Below are 21,251 nucleotides of genomic sequence, written 5' to 3' on the forward strand. Positions count from 1 at the left end.
TTGGTACACAAAGCCAGATCATGGTCAAATGGGGCCCTAGGCAGGGTAATAGATTGAGGACCCTCCACACACACAGCAGTAGTTGTGCACCCCAGCCCCTCCACCCCCTGCAGCTATTCCAGTGTCCCATTACTTGGCTATTTCTCCCCAGTTACCATGAACACTGTTCAAACCTCTCATTGCACATACTATTTTTTTTTTTACTTCTACAATAATTACAGATATTTGGATTTAATTTAAAACCTTTATTTCAAATTTGATAACACAAACACTTGACAGACATTTGTTAAACAAAACAATACAGTCTCACAATGAAAACAGACAGCATTAACAGTAAACGTCTCTGCACATGAAACTCATTCATTGAAATGGCATTGAAACCCGCATTCAAAGAAATGCATCTGGCCAGTGGTGGATTAAGTTTACCTTTGGGCTATTTTAAAACCATAAGCCCCTTGCACACATTTTTAAGGCCATGCATTCATGCATGTGTCTTTGATTAACCTTCCTGATTATATTAAATTATATCCCTTGCATAATATATAGCACCACTTGTTAGACAGTGTTTTAAATTTGTAGTTTTGAACATTTTTCCAGTAAGCAACAAAACAAAAAGTATGAACCAATAACGACACAACTGTCCAATTCAGAACATTTCAACCATAAAAGGCCAAACAAACTTCTGTCATCACAATCTACCAATATCAGACAATATACACAATATCTGCAGAAATACAAGTCATCTGAATAACTGCACATTAAAGAGATCTGTTACTAAAGAGGTTGCTACTAGCAAACAACTTTATATTTCAGTGTTTTATCTACAAATTCAGTGCCTGCTGCCCTTGAAGAATAATTTTCCTATCTTACATTAAAAAAATGGTAAGCTGGCAACAGTGCAGGAGGTAATGGATAGCAACCCAACAGTAAGTTCATAGTTACAAGACATATCATCCAAATGAGGACCCAGTCAGGACTACTGCACCCCCCACCCCACTTAAAGTGCAACATAGTATCAACAACCCATCTGTATGGTGTGGAAGTGGAATCCACAACCTTCTGCAGCAGAGGTAAGTATGCTACATGTTGTGTTACTACCACTGCTTCCAAACTGTCTAACACAAAAAGTGACGACTGTGTAATTCATTCATGTTCCTTTGACTACCTATTAGTAATCCTTCTACCACCAGTATGGAAATTATGTATGTCTGATTTTCATCATTGTCGCTATTAAACTAAGTTGAAATGCACATATCAATGTAAAATACTAATTAAATTGTTGTCTAAGACTTGTGCAAGGCAAACGTTATAGGTACCAAAGTCGATTATGAACATTAATCAATTCTGTACTTTTCTCAGTTCTGTATATTTGTATTTTTGTTTGTACTTTACTCAGTTTTTTACTTTTCTCTATTTTGTACATTGTAGTTTGGTTAATTTGGAGCTTTTCTCCCCGGGCCTCCACTGAAAAGGACATGTCCAGTCGGACTTTCCTGGTAAACAAATGTAAAATGCATAATAAATAAAATTAAATGATCGTTTGCTAAGCAAAACAGTTGCACACTGAAAACAGACAGCATGAGCAGCAGTAAACTTCTCTTCCCTTGAAGCTCACAATTCCTTGAAAATGCACTGAAACTCATAGTATTGTAGTTGGTGTAAAGGATTCAGGCTCTTGTTTCTTATAACCAAGGTGGTTTGAGTCTGAGTATAATAATCTGCCAGCCATCCCTAACTGGGCATTACACACACAGTTTAGTTCATGTTTTATCTTGGCTTTATTCTGATAACGGTTATCCCACTGATAGAAATGAACCAATCAACAGCATGTTTGTGCAGTTGAACAACTGGATGTTGTGTTGCATGCAAAGGGCGCTCACCCTTAAAAAAAACATGACATTTTTTAAATTAAAAGTAAATGTTGTGGCAGCCCCCCAGTGAGTAATTGAGATGTAGAGTTCTACACCAGCTGTAAAAGAACAAATTCAGTTTTGTTATATCTTCTGGCTTAGTATAGGTTATGCCATATACAACTAATTCCACACATTGCTGGGTGTTGCCCTTAAGATTGTGGACATAACTAAAAAATGCCTTATGGTTATCTTTAGGTTTGGAGGCTATTTTTACCTCAATGTCTGCTTTTAGAGACTTAACTAGTTCCCTGATTTGCTTGTTTAGACTAATGAGGGACTTTTGCTCTGTATTGTACATTCCCTCTCACTTCTCAACAGGATTTTCTTTATTTTGTTGTACAACCTATTAATACCAGGGGTCCACCAGGGAGGTTTGTTGTTTGACCTAGATGTATTTTGGTCTGATACTGCTGTTTCTATGCAGTGGTTTATATGGTCATACAAGGCTTTTATGTATGCCTCTGCATATGTTTCTGTGTTTTCTGGATTTGGATGAGCTTGGAAACTAGCTATGCCGTCCCTTAATAGGGGGTAATTTACCTTAGAGAAGTTCTTAAAGTTTTTGGGGTTAGGTGGGGGGCCCTAGTTTTACCTTTATTTCATGGGAGACTGCTTTGTGACCTGATCTCACCAGTGAGAACATCACACTAGGTGAAGTGGAGGGTTATTTCATATTTGTGAGTACCAGATCTAGGATATTTGTTTCCCTAGTGGGAGTGCAGACTAGCTGCTACAGAGCATTGGAATTTACAAAGTCAAGAAATCTTTAAGCCTGCACATTAGTGAACATGTATGCCTCTCAGTTAATGGAGGGGTATTTAAAATCACCCATGAGTATGGCATTGGGCTGGATGGTAAGTGATGTTAGTAACTTCAGGTATGATGTATGAGTTTCTTGGTTCATAGTGGGGGACCTGTATCTAACAAGAATATGGTAATTGATTTTTCCCCCATGGTTAGTTAGGCATGGAGTAGCTCAAGCATGTCATATTGTTCTACCAGTCTTGATGTGTGCTTATCCTTTTTGTAGATAGATACATCTCCACCTTTTGCTCCTTCATGTCCAGTGGATGGTCGCAATGTATGAAAGGCATTACAGCCATGCACTGCCAGAGTGTTTTCCATGGCTTTGAACCATGTGTCATTAACTGCACAGATGTCAGCATTTTCCAGAGTGAGGAGAGTTTCCAGGGAGTGCAGTTTCTTGTTGAGACTTCTAGCATTGAGCAGTAACACATTTAGCTTGTCCTGAGTAGCTTTTGTTATGTTGGAATGTTTATCTGTTTGGCAAGGCCTTATAAAAGGCACTATAGGGGTGGACAACATTTTGGCCAATATCCAAAAGTCTAGAGGAGACAGATGAAGACCAAACCTGGCAAAGCTGCTTGGCCTGTCAACCATGTCCTTCCAGGCTGAAAAGTTTTGGACCCCTTTGAAATGACACCAGGAGCTAAGCCAATTGTTAAAATTGATTATTTTCTGCTGGTATTCTGGCATCATCCTTGGATAGAGCAGAATGCTGCTCACTGCTAGGCTCATGCCTGTCTGTGACACAAATTCTGAGAATCATGTCTCTCTTCATATAGTCCAAGGAAGTACATCTCAGGTCATTTACATCCACATGGACTATGACTGAATCATACTGGTACCTATGGTAAGTGACCTGAGTGCTTGATGATCTGGAGAATCCTGGCCCCTGACAGACAGCTAACTCTAACTTTCCCTTTATCCAGCCTGCAAAAAGGGAAGTCAAAGTCTCATATTGTAATCTCCTATGATCAGAATATTAGGTTGTGGAGTCTTTTGCATTATGGGCATAGAAGCTGAGATATGATGAGATGTGGCTTCATGTGTTGTGATGGGAATTGTCTTGTTTGTGTGCATGTGGACATTCTGAGGACTACGCCTGAGAAGCCTTTGAGGTTTGGGTAGTTACATGTGAGCACCTTCGCATATGTGGTTTTATGTGTGTGGACCTTTGTGGGTGTGGTGAGTGATGTCTGTGAGTTGCTGGCAACCTGTTTGTTGCTTTTTGTGTCTGTTTGAGAGACTCTAGCCTCCAGTGTCAGTGTAACTATATCTCTCACAAACTCTATTTGTCTGATCAAGAATTAAGTGGTTATCGGTGTACATAAGGCAATTGTTACATTGCCTCAAGATGTCCATGTCCACTAAGCTGTCTGTAGATGTGACAGGAAAGTGCCCATCCATGGTTGCTTACTCAGTGTAATCTGCAGCTAACCTAATCAGCAATGCTACCCAGCACCAAACCAGAAGTTCTCTCAACAGCAGTAGTCTTGGGTGTTATAATAAGGTAATTTAGGCCTAAATAGTCCTAATTAAATGCATACATGCAGCTCACTGCACAAACCAGTTGCCCCACGAGTAACACAGGACTGAAGTAAAGTTTCAAGGTATTTTTTATAGGGAAAGTTCAACTTCTAGTGATTGCATTTATACAAGGCACTGATAATTTGACACTATGTGAAGAGCAGCTTCTTGTAAACACGACACTTATATACAATCAGAAAAAAAGCAAGTTTTGCACTAACTATGCCTAAGACCAAACAGGTAAGCACTCAATGAGCTTTCAACCAGCAATTCTCAGCTCATATACATGAAATCAGCCCTCTCCTGGCACAACATTGCAGTTTGACCCTCTTAATATAAAATGACTGGTTTGCAGTCCAAATGTTAAGGAACCTCTTACAAATGCCTAATACTAAGAAACACTAATTACAATGTATTTCAGTGTAGAATAATAGCACTTACAGCAGTTAGAAAATGCAACTTTAAACAAGTACAAAAAACAATAAATAGCACAGTAAACGTTCACAGTATAATAAAAATAAACAATGTTTCCAGATGTTTGCATCTGAACAGGGCACTGGCACAGCAAGCAGCTTTGTGCAAATGTGTCAAATGTATACCAGCCCTGGAAATACAGAAAACTGACTACTGAACCATCTCACCAATAAAATAACTACACTTAGAGGCCTTTTTCTGCTTCCCAACTCAAGCAGACCAGGTAAACATCGACTGCCTCTTGATGAATAATCCTAGTCCTCCTATTGTAAAATCACAAACAAACTTAAACTTAAGGAAAAGCAATAAGTAATCAATATAACAATTATTCCATAAAAGTACTTTGCTTTGTAGAAATGAGCCAAGAGCCACTCAATTATGCAGAACTTATAAAGCTACTAAAAATAAGGTAAGCTGATTAATAAGCCCTCCAGCCAATTAAAGAACTACTTGCAGGAATCTCTGGTGTGTTTCTGCAACCAGACTACCACCCACTGCCATTAGATGGAAAATCTACCGTCCTCTTGATATAAAAACACAGATTAGAAATTGCCAGAGTGCAAAAATACACTACTTTATCCAACAACTAGCTAGATAATGAATTCAGGGCAAATAAATCAGTAGAACAAACAACGAGAGGCAGCTGCACTTTTTTTCAAAATAAGCAAAAGGAAAGGCAAATAAAAAATTCAAGACATAAACTGCAGTGTAGAAAGGGAGGAGCTTATAAAGCTCAATTCACAGTAAGGATGGACAGCTTAAATTGTCAAATTTAAAAAGCAAATTAAGGAATTGAATGGTGGGTGGCAAAAATAACCAGCAGAAAGTCACCAACAGTGCTTGTAGTTTCTGCAGACCTTGAGTTTTATCAGAAAAGACAGGCGCAGAAATTCTCTGTGCATTTAAGTATCTCTCAAGAAACAGATTAACCAATGTGGAAAAACAATGTGAAATGTGCAGCCTTGGTAAATGAAATGTCTATCTGCCACATAGAACAAACATGCAAGACCAAACAGATTTCTTAAAACAGAAAACAAAACTATCATTTTTTCTGATTATACAGAAGCTTCTGGATGTACTACTTCCATTTTCCTTTGATGTCCTGTGGACAGGTGAGCAGGTTGTTGCCGGCATCCCTTATGAAAGGTATCTGACTAATCTTCATTACCTTTCTGTCTTCGCCTTGCAACCTGATACACTTTCTTTGTGCCATCTACTGACTGACTTTCCAGAAGCTGGTATTGCTCATCTGATGCCGTGTTCTTTGCTACTGCAGCTCCTTTTTTAGCCAACCAGTATTCGTACTAGCCTGGTCCTTTTTTTCAATCTCCCACTTTTTCCTGCATTTCTTTTTTCTTTTCATGACTTCCTGGACTTCTGCACTCCACCACCAGCTTTTTTTGCTTAACTTATTTCCATACCTGACTTGGTCACATATCTGTTATGTAGTCCTCACACATGCTGTTTTATGGCACCGACAGTCGTCTTCGACTCCACCTATTTCCTGTTTCCTGTTCTTCCTGAGGCGCTACAGCCCTGATTAATTCCCTGAATCATTGTACTTTCTCTCCAGTCAACTTTCAGGTCTTCATCCTGGTCTCTGTTGACCTTAAGGCCTTCTCTGACCACTGCTTGCAGCTGATTGTGGTAACCAGTGGTTTATGCTGTGGGATGACTGTTTCATTGGGGATGACTTGCAATCACTGATTCTACCCCAGTGCCATTTCCATATTAGGAGGAAGTTTGCCTGAGTTGCATGTTGGCCTCTCATGTATGTGATCTTGTGACTGTCTCTCTTTCTGAACCATGTGTTTGCTACTATCAAGTCATTTGCCAGACAAATGTCTAGAATGGCCGCTCATGAAGGTTGGGAGGGTGGCCTAATGGTTAAGGTGTTTGCCTTGCAAACACAAGGTGCAGGGTTTGAGCCTCACAAGGGACAATTGGCTAGGCTTAAAATGGCTCGCAAAGGCAGTTAGCTTAGTACTAAGCTATGAACCTATGTGTACCCAGGCTGTCCTCATATCCTGTTCTGTCTGTGCTGATATGTGCATTCAAGTCACCCATTATCAACACCAATTCATGTTATCCTGCTTGCCCTGCAACTGTTGTGCGAATGCACTCTTTTCTTCATTATCACTACCTTGCTGTGAGGCATAAGCTGAGATTAGGAATACTGCCCTATTGTTAGGCTGGATTCTGATTGCCATGAGTCTGTCAATAATTCTGCTGACATCCCTCACTGCCTTCTGAAGCCTCTCCCTCAGCACAATTCCCATACCACTGCTAGCCTGTCCTCCTCCTGAGTAGTAGACTATGGATTCCAAGGATAGTGGCTTTGCTGCACTGCCCTTCCATCTTGTCTCCTGGATACATAGGATGTCCAGCCTCTTCCTTACCAGCAAGGCATCTACTTCTGAGATCCATCCCATCAGTGAACCTACAATAAGTGTAGCAATTCTTAGTTAATGTTTTGTAGGTTGATGGGTTTTATGTCCAGCTTTCATGCAACAGAGGTAACCCAAGCTGGGCAACTGGACACCGCCTGTCCAGCAGCTCATTGACCAAGGGCTGCTGGGCTTTACTGTGGGCACATACTGGCCTATAAGGGCACATTCACTCCTCCCATCGATAGCAGTTGGCCAACATCACGAACATCCATTGATGCTGTTAATTAAATATAAATAACATATCAAAACACACTTTGTAAAGTGCACACTGCATAAGATAAAATAAACAACATCTTGTTGTTATACCCTTTTATTATAAACAGTGTTGAAAACGTACACTCAAATATTTTTTAAATATGCATTTCCAGGTATCCCATTTCATTGCAGATGGCCAGCTATGACTTTTCAATTAATACATTTGCAATTATATGCCTATATGATGAAAAGCAGTTTTGATGTTTAGTGTTCCATTAAAACCCATTCAAAGAATGTTTTCTTCGACGATTAACTATAAACCTGAAAATATAGGTATAGATTATAGCACTCATGTTTCTTGAAGGCTAGTAGGTCATTAGCCTGACAGTAAAACGTATGAACCTCTGTATTTTAATGCTTCTTTGCTCACTGCATAATCATGCACAATAGCACACCCAGCCAGTATGCACCAGCATGTATAACTCCCACACTTATGTACTCTGCTATTGCCCTGAAATCAACTACTTTGTAACTCAAGTGCATGGTAGGTTTTGATGAAACTTGTCTATTCGGATATACAAAGCAGCTAAAAGAGGTACTTCATCCACTTCTGCATGCTATGTATCATACTCCGCCTGTGTTAGGGATCAAGAATACTTGTCGTGTGCATATAACCTGGGCTAGGCCTAAAACTGGTTAGCTTTGATCAGTGCCCTACCTCAAAAATCAAACAGACAAGTAAAAACAAACTAGTGAGAAAATAAATAAATGAAAATGCAAAAGAAAACATACACAGTAAAAGAACATGTTTTCTCTAGAGGGCAATCCCTCCTGCTCACCTCTTACTTTATTATTCTCACCCTGAGAGTACACCAAATTCTGAGAAAGGCCAGTCACTTACTAAATAAAAAATATGTGATCATTCTTTCGTCGAGATGCTGTGACCTCATAGTCAAGCAAACTGCACTGAATTTAAGCCTGCACACATTGCTACTAAGTGTAGCAATCAAACACATGCAAACGATATGCTGAGTGATCATGTTCCAGAAACACAGAAACGAGTAGTCTGGTGATGATCACTTAAAGGAAGCCCCCTCCCCAGGTATAAATGTAGTTACACAAACCATCTACTAATGTACTTAAACCAGGGAAAACAGCAGTAGGATTATCATTGTAGAGCATTATTTAATATTAATTTGATTGTGATTTTACATATATTACTGGTTATCCATGTAGGCTGGCATTAATGTCTTTTCAAGCATTATTCAGATGTCACTCATTATTTAACAGCATTTGGTATTATTGTCTTCTTTAAACTTGAAATGTAACATTATTAGTTTCTAACAGAATATCACCTTATCTTCTGAACTACCATAATGATTTGCTTAGTATTTGCCACTTACTAACAGTAGAAAGTGCATAATGATTTGCTTAGTATTAGGCACTTAATTATAATAGTAACTATTTATTTTAGTAGATCTTCTGAATTATTGATATGCTTGCTGCTTGTATATTTAGCTTTTTTGTGATTCATCATTTGCTCAAAGAAGTATCTCTGTCTCCTCGAGCTGTACGTCTGACAGTAACCTAGATTGGTGTCTTGGGGTATCTTTGTATGGGATGCTGTAACACAAACATACTGCATCAGCACTGATGTTGCATAGCTTCTTTTATCCACCACCATCTGCTATGTAATCTGGTTTCACATTGGTTTTTGCACAGAAATCAGATTTCTTATCATCTGTGTGCTTAAAATAGGCTTTTCATTTCAGTTGGTGACTAATAAGGGTCCCAGGTCTGGTCTGTCATCATTCCTATAGCATAATCCTGGCCATCTACCTGTAGATAGAAATGCTGCTGATCATTTCTCCCTCTCGGGTTGTAAATCATAATTAACATTCATCTTGGAGTATTCACTTTGGGATCCATTTGACCAACCTAGTACAATGCATCTGGGTATCACTTCCATTAAGTTTCTCTCACTGATTGGCTTGGTAAAACTCACTTTCTAGTCTCTATGTCAATATTATCTGGTTAGTGAACATATTTTATTTTCTCTTGGCTTTTTCCACTTTCATGCCTGCCAGTGATCACCTCTCCAGCCCTATTGATCTTGATCCCATTCAGTATTCAATCACTCAAGGAGTCCTTGGCAAAGAGATGAGAGATGACCGGGGGGACTTGCATCTGATGATGTAAGCAATGAAGGTGTTTCTATTTTAGGCAGTGGCTCCATCACGGGGGCTGATGTATGTGTGTACATCACTGAGGAGCCCTAGTATTCTCTCCCAGTGTACATGAGGGACCCTGCTGATATGTAAATGAGAACTACCATTGCTGGCGAGATAGAGGTGGGAAAGCCTACAATTTCTGAAGTAGAATAAAGCTACAGCTGAGCCAAGGGTCCCGTCTTGGTTCTTAGAGCCAAGTAAGAGTTTAAACACAACAGCCAATGAAAAATGGATAAAAAAGTATTTGTTTGTTTGTTTATTTCCATTTGTTGACCATAAAAGTCTGACTGGGCAAAGAAAAAAAAAAAAAAAACGTTTCAGCAGAGGCCCAGGGACAAAAGCTCCAGACACAATTATATGAAGCCATACATTAATACTAAAAGTCACATAGGTTAACAATTGGACTACAGGGACATATAGAATTAAACAAAAACTTTCAATAAAGGATATAAACATAAATCAAATCTTGCACTATTGTGATGTACCTACATTGACATACACTGGATAAACATAAATTATTTTACAATATAATAGTAGATACATGTAAGCATTAAAACTGTATACTTTGGTTTGATGCCAAGATCATTGAGGTGGAAAAACATGCAGATACACATGGTTAAATGAGAGAGGGGTAGTACAGTTGATTAGTACTTAGATAAACTTTCAAGAATGAGAAATGATATAAGAAGGACTTGTATTTTGAAGAAGAGCAAAGATTAGAAGGTGGAAAATGTGCATATAGTTGTATTAGAATACAATGAAATAATAATTAGTTAATTAAACAGTAGTTTCTAGTGCCTTCAGTTAAGGTATTACCCTGAGGCTTAGTAAAAGCATGGTTGGGCGTTATTTATTTATTTATTTACATTTGTTTACTGGGATGGTCCATGTCAGAAAAATATGTATTAATGTGTGTGCTTAATGCTAATTAGAAACTAAATGAGTTAACACGTTTTTCATTCTATTTTATATGCACAATTTTATATACAGCTTAGTTTTATATGAGACTAAAAGATGCTTTTGAAACTGCAGTGTGCTTTCTGAAACTTGCAAGATGCCCTCTGACCTAGTAATTGCTAGCACAGCAATATTCATGTTTATGCCTTTTGGAAATGTACTTGAGAAGCAGGTGATTATCTGCTAGGTCAGGAAGCAATGAATGAACAATGTCATGTTCTATAATGTAATGATTTTGAACAATTAGCTCTGTTCGAAGTATGAGAACACGCACAGCTGCAGAAGTTAGAGATAACATAGACAAAGGACTGTTGGAGAAATGAACTGCAATCTATACTTGCTTTGTGCTCAAATTTGCCTTAGTACCTTGAATGGTAACATTGCATATATCTAACTGGTGGTAGCCAAGGCCACGTTGTTTTTCTTAGGAAGTTTCTCACAAAAATTGATAGTACAAGCAGAAAATCATATAAACAAGCACTATGAAATGATGATTAAAACTTGTGATTTACTACGTCAGCTTGGTAGGCAATGTCTTATTAGAAAATGTATAAAAATAATTGCATTTCCTGATTCTAGTTAGACAAACTCTGTATTAGCACATTTTTGTCTCCTTGCTGAAGATTAAAGTGCCTTAACCTGAACCTACCGTGTATTGATAATTTTTAAAGTATATTTTTCCTTTGACAGATTGGTCCTTCGGACCGGAAATATATCTTTCACTCTGGCTCAGGTCAGAATTGGGCCCGGTGGCATGAACCCGTACGGAGAAGTGGCCACATCGGTTCTTCTGCTTTGAAAGACCTCCGACTGAATTGTCGTTCAAAAGAGGCCAGCCACTGTTTCTGATCTGTGATTGGAGGACGAGTCAACGTTCCGGTGGGATCAACACACTGAGGCTCAGGTAAGGAGGAATTTACCTTTTTCTGTTTTAGATCAGGGACTTGTTACAGTATTATTGTTTTTGTCAGGCAGATTTGCATGTGCAGATCAGGGACAAAAAAGATTGCTGTCTTGTCATAGATCAGGGAAACAGAATAGGTAGGCAGTTATTCTAGACAAACTGTGAGAAGGTGTAAGTCATGGTACCACGTGATAAAAAGGGTTACGTAACAATTTCTAACTTAGCTAAGGCAACATGGGAAATCAGTGCACAAAAAGTTCCCGAGACCCACCCTTAACCGAAGACGCGAAATATATGCAATTACAGCGTGCCGATAATGTTAGGTATTATACAAAATGGGTTAATAAGTACAAATTTGATGGAAATTTAGATAAACCTTCACTTATTAAACTTGTTAGACAACTTAAAACAGATGCAAAAGGTCAGATAAAAAAGCAACGACAATTAGGAGTCCCTCAGGCACACAGGTGGCTTGAGGAAGCAAACCGCAGGGAACAAAAGATTAAAAATTCAAAAGCAATGTTTTTAGATAAAGAAGACAATAACTTAGTAATAGCAACAGCCCCTCCGCCCCCTCCGCTTCCCTTACCAGAATATGAAGCGAGTGGACAAGCTGACCCACCTCCGCTATACCCAGCTGTTCCTGCAAAACTAAAAACGTTTGTCAGAGATCCTATCGAGACCAGGTCTCGAGCACGAAACTTAAGAGGGGATATTGAATTGTATGAAATAAATAAAAATTCACAAGCTATGAGTGAAGAAGAAATATGTCCACTCATAGAAGTACCAAATCCACAGGCAGGACAGGCAGGACAGGACCCAACTCTTCTAGTATATAGACCGTGGACACCGGAAGACATCCGGAAAGTCACAGAGGGAATTCCCCATCCAAAAGTTAATTTTAGAAAATTCTTAGAAGACTTACAGGGCATGAGGTTAAGTTACCATTTGAATGGAGAGGAAGTAGAGAAAGTAGTTAGACAAATCGTAGGTCCGGATTGGCACATGATCAGTGGCAACTGGAATCCCCATGACGCAGAGCTTAGACCACTCCCACATAGTAACGCAGAACTGGACAACAGAGTGAAAGGTCTGACAGACCGAATCTCTGAGAAATGGAAGCCTAGGGCTGATTGGACTTGCATTAATCAATGCATACAACAAGAAGGTGAAACTGTTGATAGATATTATGCCAGATTATTAGAATGTTTTAATAACCATTGTGGAATGCAGGTACCTGAAGACCAAACACATGATTCCCCATATGAGCAGCAGCTAAAGAATGCATTTTTGAAAGGCAGCATTGCACCCATTAGCAGCTTTATTACAAAGCACATGGTAGATCATCGTACAAGTAGATTACAGTCATTACTTGAACATGCGAGACATGCCGAAAGGCATTTTAATAGCAAAAAGAAAAAGAAAACTCAAGTATTTGCAGTAGAAGATGGATCAGAAGTCTTTGCAGTACAAACTGGGAAGAAGGGTAAGAAAAATACCCAGGGAAACAAACAATCTGATAAATGATCAGAGGACTTTGAAGAGAGAAAGAAAAGGGGTGAATGTTTTAAATGCGGGAAAAAGGGACATTTAGCAAGGGATTGCAGTCAAAATAAAAAGGTAACCACAGAAGACAAGGAGGGTGAGGACTGACTATATGGTAGTCAAGAATCACTGGAAAGGAATAAACAAGAAAAGACAAGTGCAAATGTAGTAGAAGGGGTAGAGGACATGATAGAAGAGATAGAGGATGTGCATGAAATCACAGATAATGAAGAAAATGAAATTTTGGACTTAGCATTATTGAGCCTAGAGCTCTACTTAGCAGACACAAAACCGGAAGTTACACTTCTGGTAGAGGGGAGGGAAGTTAAATTCCTGTGTGACTCAGGGGCTTCACAGACCCTGATACATCCTTCCAAATTACCAGAAAATTCAGAATCACTTGACTACATATTAGTGAAAGCAGCTAATGGACAGCTGTATCGGGAGCCACTCTCCCACAACATAGCGATAACTGACCCAGTTTCAGGGATGACCCAGAAAAGCAAAATTGTTGTTTCTGCAAAATGCCCAGTGAATCGCTTGGGCAGAGACCTAATGCAGATATTTGGCATAGCCATAGTTCTAACTATGCAGGGTATGGAAGCACAGCGACAAATGGATACTTTTGCAGTGCGACCGGAGGGTGAAACATTTTATTGGTACAGCCAGGACTTAGTTACTACTGGTCCAGGGGCAGTAACCGAAGAACTGATGAACGTAGCCATCAGTAAATCCCCCTCCCTTGACACTGATAAACAGCATTTGTTGCATTGCACTCTATATTACTGTAGCAAACCAGGACCTGATAAAGAATATGAGCAAGAACTGTTTAGAAACCATGCTAACAGATTAGTATTACGAAATTTGTACTGGGACACAGAAGGAAACAGTGTAGTGAGCTGTTCATTGCCCCAGGAATTCCTAGCACTTTACAAATCTAATCAATTACTACATGTGAGTTTAACTAAAGATAGAAATGTGAAGTGGGCAGACCTAGGAGAAAAAGTCACAAGGTGGGAAAAGCAGACAGAGTTAGAACTTTCCAAACAGGGAGTACAAAAGCAGAAACTAAATTGGATAACGCAGACACACCCAGCTGTACACTCACAGGCAAGTGAGGATAGCTGAGTACAGCAGGACCAGTTACTATCACGCCAAAATCAGCATTTAGACCTCAAAAGAGACAGTATCCCTTGAGAAAGGATGCAGAAATAGGAATCAAACCTATAATAGCAGCCTTACTTAAGGAAGGAGTCTTGATGGAATCTCCTGATTCACCATGTAATACATCCTTATTTCCTGTTAGGAAAGCAAACGGAGAATGGCATATGGTCCAAGATTTACAAGCTGTAAATGATGCAGTTATACCCAGGGCACTTACGGTGCCAGATCCACTCACTTTATTGAATGATTTGAAACCTCAACAAAAGTATTTTTCTGTGGTACATATTAGCAATGCATTTTTCTCAATACCGATACACCCTGACAGCCAACATTGGTTTACATTTACATTTCAGGGGAAACGGTATACATATACGCGACTACCACAGGGATATTGTGAAAGTCCAACAATATTCGCACAGGAAATGGCAAGTAACCTGGCAGGATTTATCCCACAGAAAGGCAGTCAGATTTTACTTTATGTAGACGACATTCTGCTGGCAGCCCCCACCCAGCAAGAATGCAGAGAGGATACCATGGCATTACTACAATTTTTAGCCACTCAAGGACACAAGGTAAACAAAAACAAACTGCAACTTTGGAAAAACCAGGTCAAATACCTGGGATATGTAATATCCAAAGAAGGCAGAATATTAGATGAAGACAGAAAAACAGCAATATTACAAGCACCTAAACCAACCACCAAGAAGGAAATTATGTCCTTCCTGGGTACTACTAACTTTTGTCAGAGTTGGATTCCAAACTATGCCTTGGAATCTGCTCCACTGACCAACTTGATATTCAAAAAGCCTATGGCAGCACAAGATTTATTACAGTGGACACCAGAAGCAGAATCAACTTTCTGCAAATTGAAACAACTGATAGCTTCTTCATTAGTTTTAGGATTACCAAACTATCATAAATGATTTTTCCAAACTGTAGATTGTAAGCAAGGTTATATGACATCAGTGTTAACACAACAGCATGGGGACAAACAACGCCCCATAGCTTACTATTCATCACAGCTAGACCCAGTGGCGCGATCCTTGCCCCACTGTGTACAAGCAGTAGGTGCAGCTGCAATGGCAGTGCAGGCTTCAGCCTCAGTAGTGTTGTTCCACCCTCTCACATTGAGAGTGCCTCATGCAGTCGCGATTATTTTACTGCAAGAAAACGTAGCATATCTTTCTCCTGCTAGACATCTTTCCTGTATGACTATACTGTTGAGCTAACCTCATATGACAATTGAACGATGCACAACTTTGAATCCGTCAACCTTGCTCCCAACCCCAGCAGATGGCAAACCACACTGCTGCCTGCAGGAGATTGAGCAAAAGACACTACCTAGAAAAGATCTTACAGATGTTCCCTTGGATGATGCCGAGGTGACATACTATGTGGACGGCTCATGCAGGAGGGGTCCTACAGGACAGAATCTAGTGGGGTATGCAGTAGTTTCTGATCCTGAGATTTTAGAAGCAAAGTCTTTACCGCATAACTTATCTGCACAAGCAGCAGAACTGATTGCTTTGACAAGGGCATGTACCTTGGCAAAAGGTAAGAGAGTGAACATTTTTACTGACAGTCAGTATGCTTTTTCTACTGTACATGTTTTTGCGCAGCAGTAGAAAAATAGAGGAATGATAACATCTACTGGTAAACCAATTAATCATGCGTAATTTATCTTAGGCTTGTTAGACTCTATTCAGTTACCTCAGAATGTAGCTATTTGCAAATGCGTAGCTCATACCAAGCAACAGGATAGAATTTCAAAAGGTAATGCGAGGGCTGATACAGCTGCAAAACAAGCAGCTTCAGCTTCAGAAGTATTTCTTTTGAGTGAGGAATTACGACCATCTGAGATTTTAGACTTAGAAATGTTAAAAACAATGCAGACACTTACTACAAATGTAGAAAAACAAAAGTGGATAAAACGAGGAGCAATCCTTGAGAAGGGACTGTACATCTCCAAAGAGAAGAAACCGATCTTGCCATCTAACTTTTTTAGATATGCAGCTTTGTTGAGCCATGGGCAGTGCCATGTCTCAACAGGGGGGATGGTACAGTTAGAGAATTGAGTGTTTACGACATATGGATTTACAAACTACACAAAAAATTTTTGTGCAGCATGCCATGTTTGTAACAAGCATCATGCACAAGGGGCATTGAAACCTAAGCAAGGGAGTTTCCCTACACCACCGTATCCGTTCCATACTATTTGTATGGATTTTATAGAGCTGAACAAATGCGAAAATAAGAAGTACTGCCTTGTCATTATAGATATGTTTTCCAAATGGGTGGAAGCTTTTCCAACTAAAAATCCAGATGCAGCTACTGTTGCAAAAGTCCTCGTTAAAGAAATTATTCCTAGATTTGGCATACCGGAAAAGATTTATAGTGACAATGGCACACACTTTGTAAATCAAACTATACAACAACTCAGCCGTTATTTCGGGATTTCTCTGAAAAATCATTGCACATACCACCCCCAATCTGCAGGATTAGTAGAGAGGCACAATGGGGTTTTGAAAAACAAACTTAGGAAATTGATTAGTGAGACACAAAAGAACTGGGTGCACTGTCTACCTCTGGCACTGTTGAGCATAAGAACTGTTCCAAATGCAAAAGGGTTAACTCCTTTTGAAATTCTGTTTGGGAAGGCATATTATACACCTCAATGGAAACCTCTCATGCCTGAAGAGTAGGAGGCTGACAGTTCACTTGCAGAGTATATGAGGCAATTTTTGAATAACAAACTTTTGCAGTTAAATTCTGTTTCAGATAAAGAACAAACCAGACCATCGGAGGCAGCAATAGCCCTAGGCACATGGATCTGGGTGAAGGTCGTGAAGAAAAAGAACTGGAGTTCTCCGAAGTGGGAAGGGCCATACCAGGTAGTACTGTCGACACCCACTGCAGTCAAGATCGCAGAGCGAGCATCCTGGATCCATCTGACACACTGTAAACTGGTTAAGAACTTTGAACTGGACAAAAACCTTGTTACTGTTGTACAATGAGAACAAAATGACCAGGTATAGAGTAAACAGAGATGCAGAATAACCTCAAAAAATTTGCATGATTATTCTAATAGCTATACTGATAACATTGATCTTTTTGCTGTGGCCTTTCCTTTTCCCAGCCACAAAAGTTGAACTGATCAAACGTGATGCATTACTCATAGACTGGCATCCAAACTTAAACACTTACCAAGCAATTAAATATGTGTATGCTGAGACTTTTAATGTTTCGAACTGCTGGATTTGCACCGCTATACTGACAGCATACGGGGGATTATTAATGACTGCTGTCCCCCTAGGGGTCAATGAGACCTGGGAAAACTTGATTTTTGATACTACACCTGTGAAATCACAAGACAAAATAGCATTGTACCTACCTGTTACACAAAAAGTGATTGTATGTTTTTACAAGAATGACACTATTCAGGTGGGTTGGAGCAATTTCAATGTGACTGTTTCTTATAAATGTTATATTAAACCCAGTAAGACTAAAACTATTTGTGATACAAACTATGATGCATATTTCGCTAAAATGCATAGAAATGTTGATGAGATACAACATAATCCTGTTCTTTTAAAGCAGCTTTCTATTATTGATAAGAAAATGTTTCATGCAGGGCAAGCTTATAGCAATACTAAAGTAGAGAATTGTTATTTTGTTTGTGGGGAAAAAGCATATAAATGGCTACCTGAGAATTGGTCCGGCAGTTGTTTTTTGGGTTACCTGGTTCCGGCCATACGACACACTGCAGCTTTGCCTCAGGGGAAAATTCGAAACATCAGAGAGGTCAGCAGTAAACCTAGAAGTCCAATTAAGAGACCCGAGGATCCAGTAGGATGAATCGAAGCAGGATGGAGAAACCATAACTCCGTAAAAAACAAAGATAAACTGACACACATGGACTTGAGTGACACCATTATATCATGGGCAGGCATAGCCCCTGCATATGGCGCAGTGAAATCAATTTGGGAGCTGAAAAAACTGTCTAAACTTCTCGAAGTTATGAGCAATGCAACATTTTCTGCTCTCGAATTAGTGACTGATGAACTGAATGCTATGAGAACTGTGGTGCTTCAGAACCGCATGGCTCTTGACTTCACCCTAGTGGCAAGAGGTGGTATGTGCGCTTTAATCAAAGAAGAATGCTGTTCGTATATTCCTGACAACCAGCACGAAATAAATGACCCTCTTGAGGTGATCCAGCAAGTGTCGACCATGACCAAACCAGGCCCAAACCCTCTGATGGACTTTTTCCAGAATTTGTTTGGGGAGTGGGGTTCCATCCTAATGAACATTCTGATTGCCATTTGTGTGGGATTACTCCTATTAGGAGCATGCATTTGTTGTGGTATTCCCTGCATGAAAAAGTTAATCAAAGAATTTATAGATATATCAGTTTCTGAGACTTTGTATCAAAGTACTGAAATTGAAGAATTGTTGAAAAGTGAAACACTTTCATAAGTTTAAACTGAATGACTCTCTTAACTGCAAATCATGAATGGAAGAGGTTAGGAGAAGAAGCAAACTGTTTATTCTTTTGAAAATAGAATTAAAAAGTATTAACAGGGGGGAAATGTCAGAAAAATATGTATTAATGTGTGTGCTTAATGCTAATTAGAAACTAAATGAGTTAACACGTTTTTCATTCTATTTTATATGCACAATTTTATATACAGCTTAGTTTTATATGAGACTAAAAGATGCTTTTGAAACTGCAGTGTGCTTTCTGAAACTTGCAAGATGCCCTCTGATCTAGTAATTGCTAGCACAGCAATATTCATATTTATGCCTTTTGGAAATGTACTTGAGAAGCAGGTGATTATCTGCTAGGTCAGGAAGCAATATTCTATAATGTAATGATTTTGAACAATTAGCTCTGTTCGAAGTATGAGAACACGCACAGCTGCAGAAGTTAGAGATAACATAGACAAAGGACTGTTGGAGAAATGAACTGCAATCTATACTTGCTTTGTGCTCAGATTAGCCTTAGTACCTTGAATGGTAGCATTGCATATATCTAACCGGTGGTAGCCAAGGCCACGTTGTTTTTCTTAGGAAGTTTCTTACAAAAATTGATAGTACAAGCAGAAAATCATATAAACAAGCACTACGAAATGATGATTAAAACTTGTGATTTACTACGTCAGCTTGGTAGGCAATGTCTTATTAGAAAATGTATAAAAATGCTTGCATTTCCTGATTCTAGTCAGACAAACTCTGTATTAGCACGTTTTTGTCTCCTTGCTGCAAGATTAAAGTGCCTTAAACTGAACCTACCATGTATTGATCATTTTTAAAGTATATTTTTCCTTTGACAGTCCACTGGGCCAAAAAGTGCCCATTTTCAGTGGAGGCCCGGGAAGTAAAGCTCCACATACAAAAGAAATTTAAATACAATCACATTTTCTACATACATAGAGAGATAACAACTTAAAAAAACAGACATACAATCTTATTATAAATATCTAGCTAGAATAACAAAGGCAGTATACATTATATACAAAATATACAAAGTACAATATATCATCTGCTTTGGATACTGTAGAGTGAAGACAGCAAGAGATAGTTGCATAACTGTTAAGCAGACGGGAGAAAAAAGGTGGGGGAAGATGCTCTGTAGTCATAGCCACATGTATATTGCCATAGTGCTAAGAGATGCTGTTTTAGAGACTTTTTGAAGGATATGTGATTGGAAATAGTTCTGATAGAGCTGGGTAGAGAATTCCAAGTTTTAGCAATGGTACATGAGTAGAGAGATTGACCAACTGCTAGATTGGGTATTTGCACTTTTAGAAGGAATTGATTTGCAGATCTGAGTTGTCGGAAGGGCTTATGGAGAGTAAACATGGAGGTGAGGGATGGACAGTTGGAAGGCTTGGTAATGATATTGTGAGCTGTGGTTAACTGCAAGTAGGTTAGGTGATGGGGAAGGATTTAGGTATTATTTAAGCTAAGTTTTGAAAACTTACATTTTCAATTTGCTGTTAAGTATAGTGGCAAGGAGTTCCATGGTTTGCCGACATAACAGGGATAGACTGAGTCACAAGCAATACCAGTAGCTTTGCTAGTGAGTAAATGTGATTTAAGCAATAACCGACAACGTGGTGTGGTATATTGAAGATTTACCCACAGTTGGTGTGGTTTAATCATGAGGGCGAAGCCCGAGTAATTAAATAAAGCCAACCGTGGGTAAATTTCAATATACCACAACCACGGAGTTGGATATTGCTATTATACAATGACATTATTTAAGAAAAAAAATACTTAGTTTTCTTAAATAATGTCTTTGCATAACAGCGCATTACTGTTCTTCCACTGGTTGTGGTACACTGCTTCCTTGTTTTGATGTACTGAGCATGCGTATGGGACTTGCGTCCCATGCATACCCAGTACATCAATGATTTGAAATGGAAGCAATGGAGAAAAGAAAGTCTCCGTTGCTCCGTTTTTTTTCTTTTTTTTTTTTATTTGTTAAAAAAAATGTTTTGAGCACTTTATACCAACGGAAAAAAGTCTGGGCGACCGGACCTTTTTCCATTGGTATATTGTGGGATTTACAATGGGCACGCTGGCCAATCAGCGTGCATGTTTTGGAATATTAATGGAGGGGCATTGTATAATTATTATGAGATCATAGTTCCCTGTTTGGGTAATACTGTATTATGGTGTTTTGTACTGCTTATTAGGTTATCGGCAATAAGTATTTGTGACCATGTATGATGTGGGAGCTATTGCCGGCGTAGTTGTTTTAAGGATATGCAATGGTGGCATTTTGTTGGAAGACTGGCATAAATCTTGCAGTTTTATTGCAACAGCTGTCTACGTTCATTTCATTTCATTTTTGGGTGGTATGAAGGTTAGTCAGAATGGGGAAGGCATAAAGAAGAGATGATAGTAAATATGTTGATGCAATGGTTTTCCTGGTGACGTCAGTGAAATAGTGTTTAGTTCTGTATAATATATGAAGTTTCTGGTGTTTTTACAGCCTGGAGACTGTGTACATCAGATTGTATTGTTCATTTATTGTGACCATCAGTAGTTTTGATTGCTGTACTCTTTCTACTCTGGTTTT

General features: G+C 39.0%; 1 protein-coding gene across 1 annotated transcript in view; it reads right to left on the reverse strand.

The window, feature by feature from the left end:
- ACKR2 (atypical chemokine receptor 2) overlaps nt 1-21,251 on the reverse strand; it is a 304,404-nt gene that overhangs the window by 14,594 nt on the left and 268,559 nt on the right. The gene's annotated exons all lie outside the window — the stretch shown is intronic.

Source organism: Protopterus annectens, chromosome 7.part1 (genome assembly GCF_019279795.1).
Source record: "Protopterus annectens isolate FY-2018-M chromosome 7.part1, PAN1.0, whole genome shotgun sequence".
Lineage (NCBI taxonomy): Eukaryota > Metazoa > Chordata > Ceratodontiformes > Protopteridae > Protopterus > Protopterus annectens.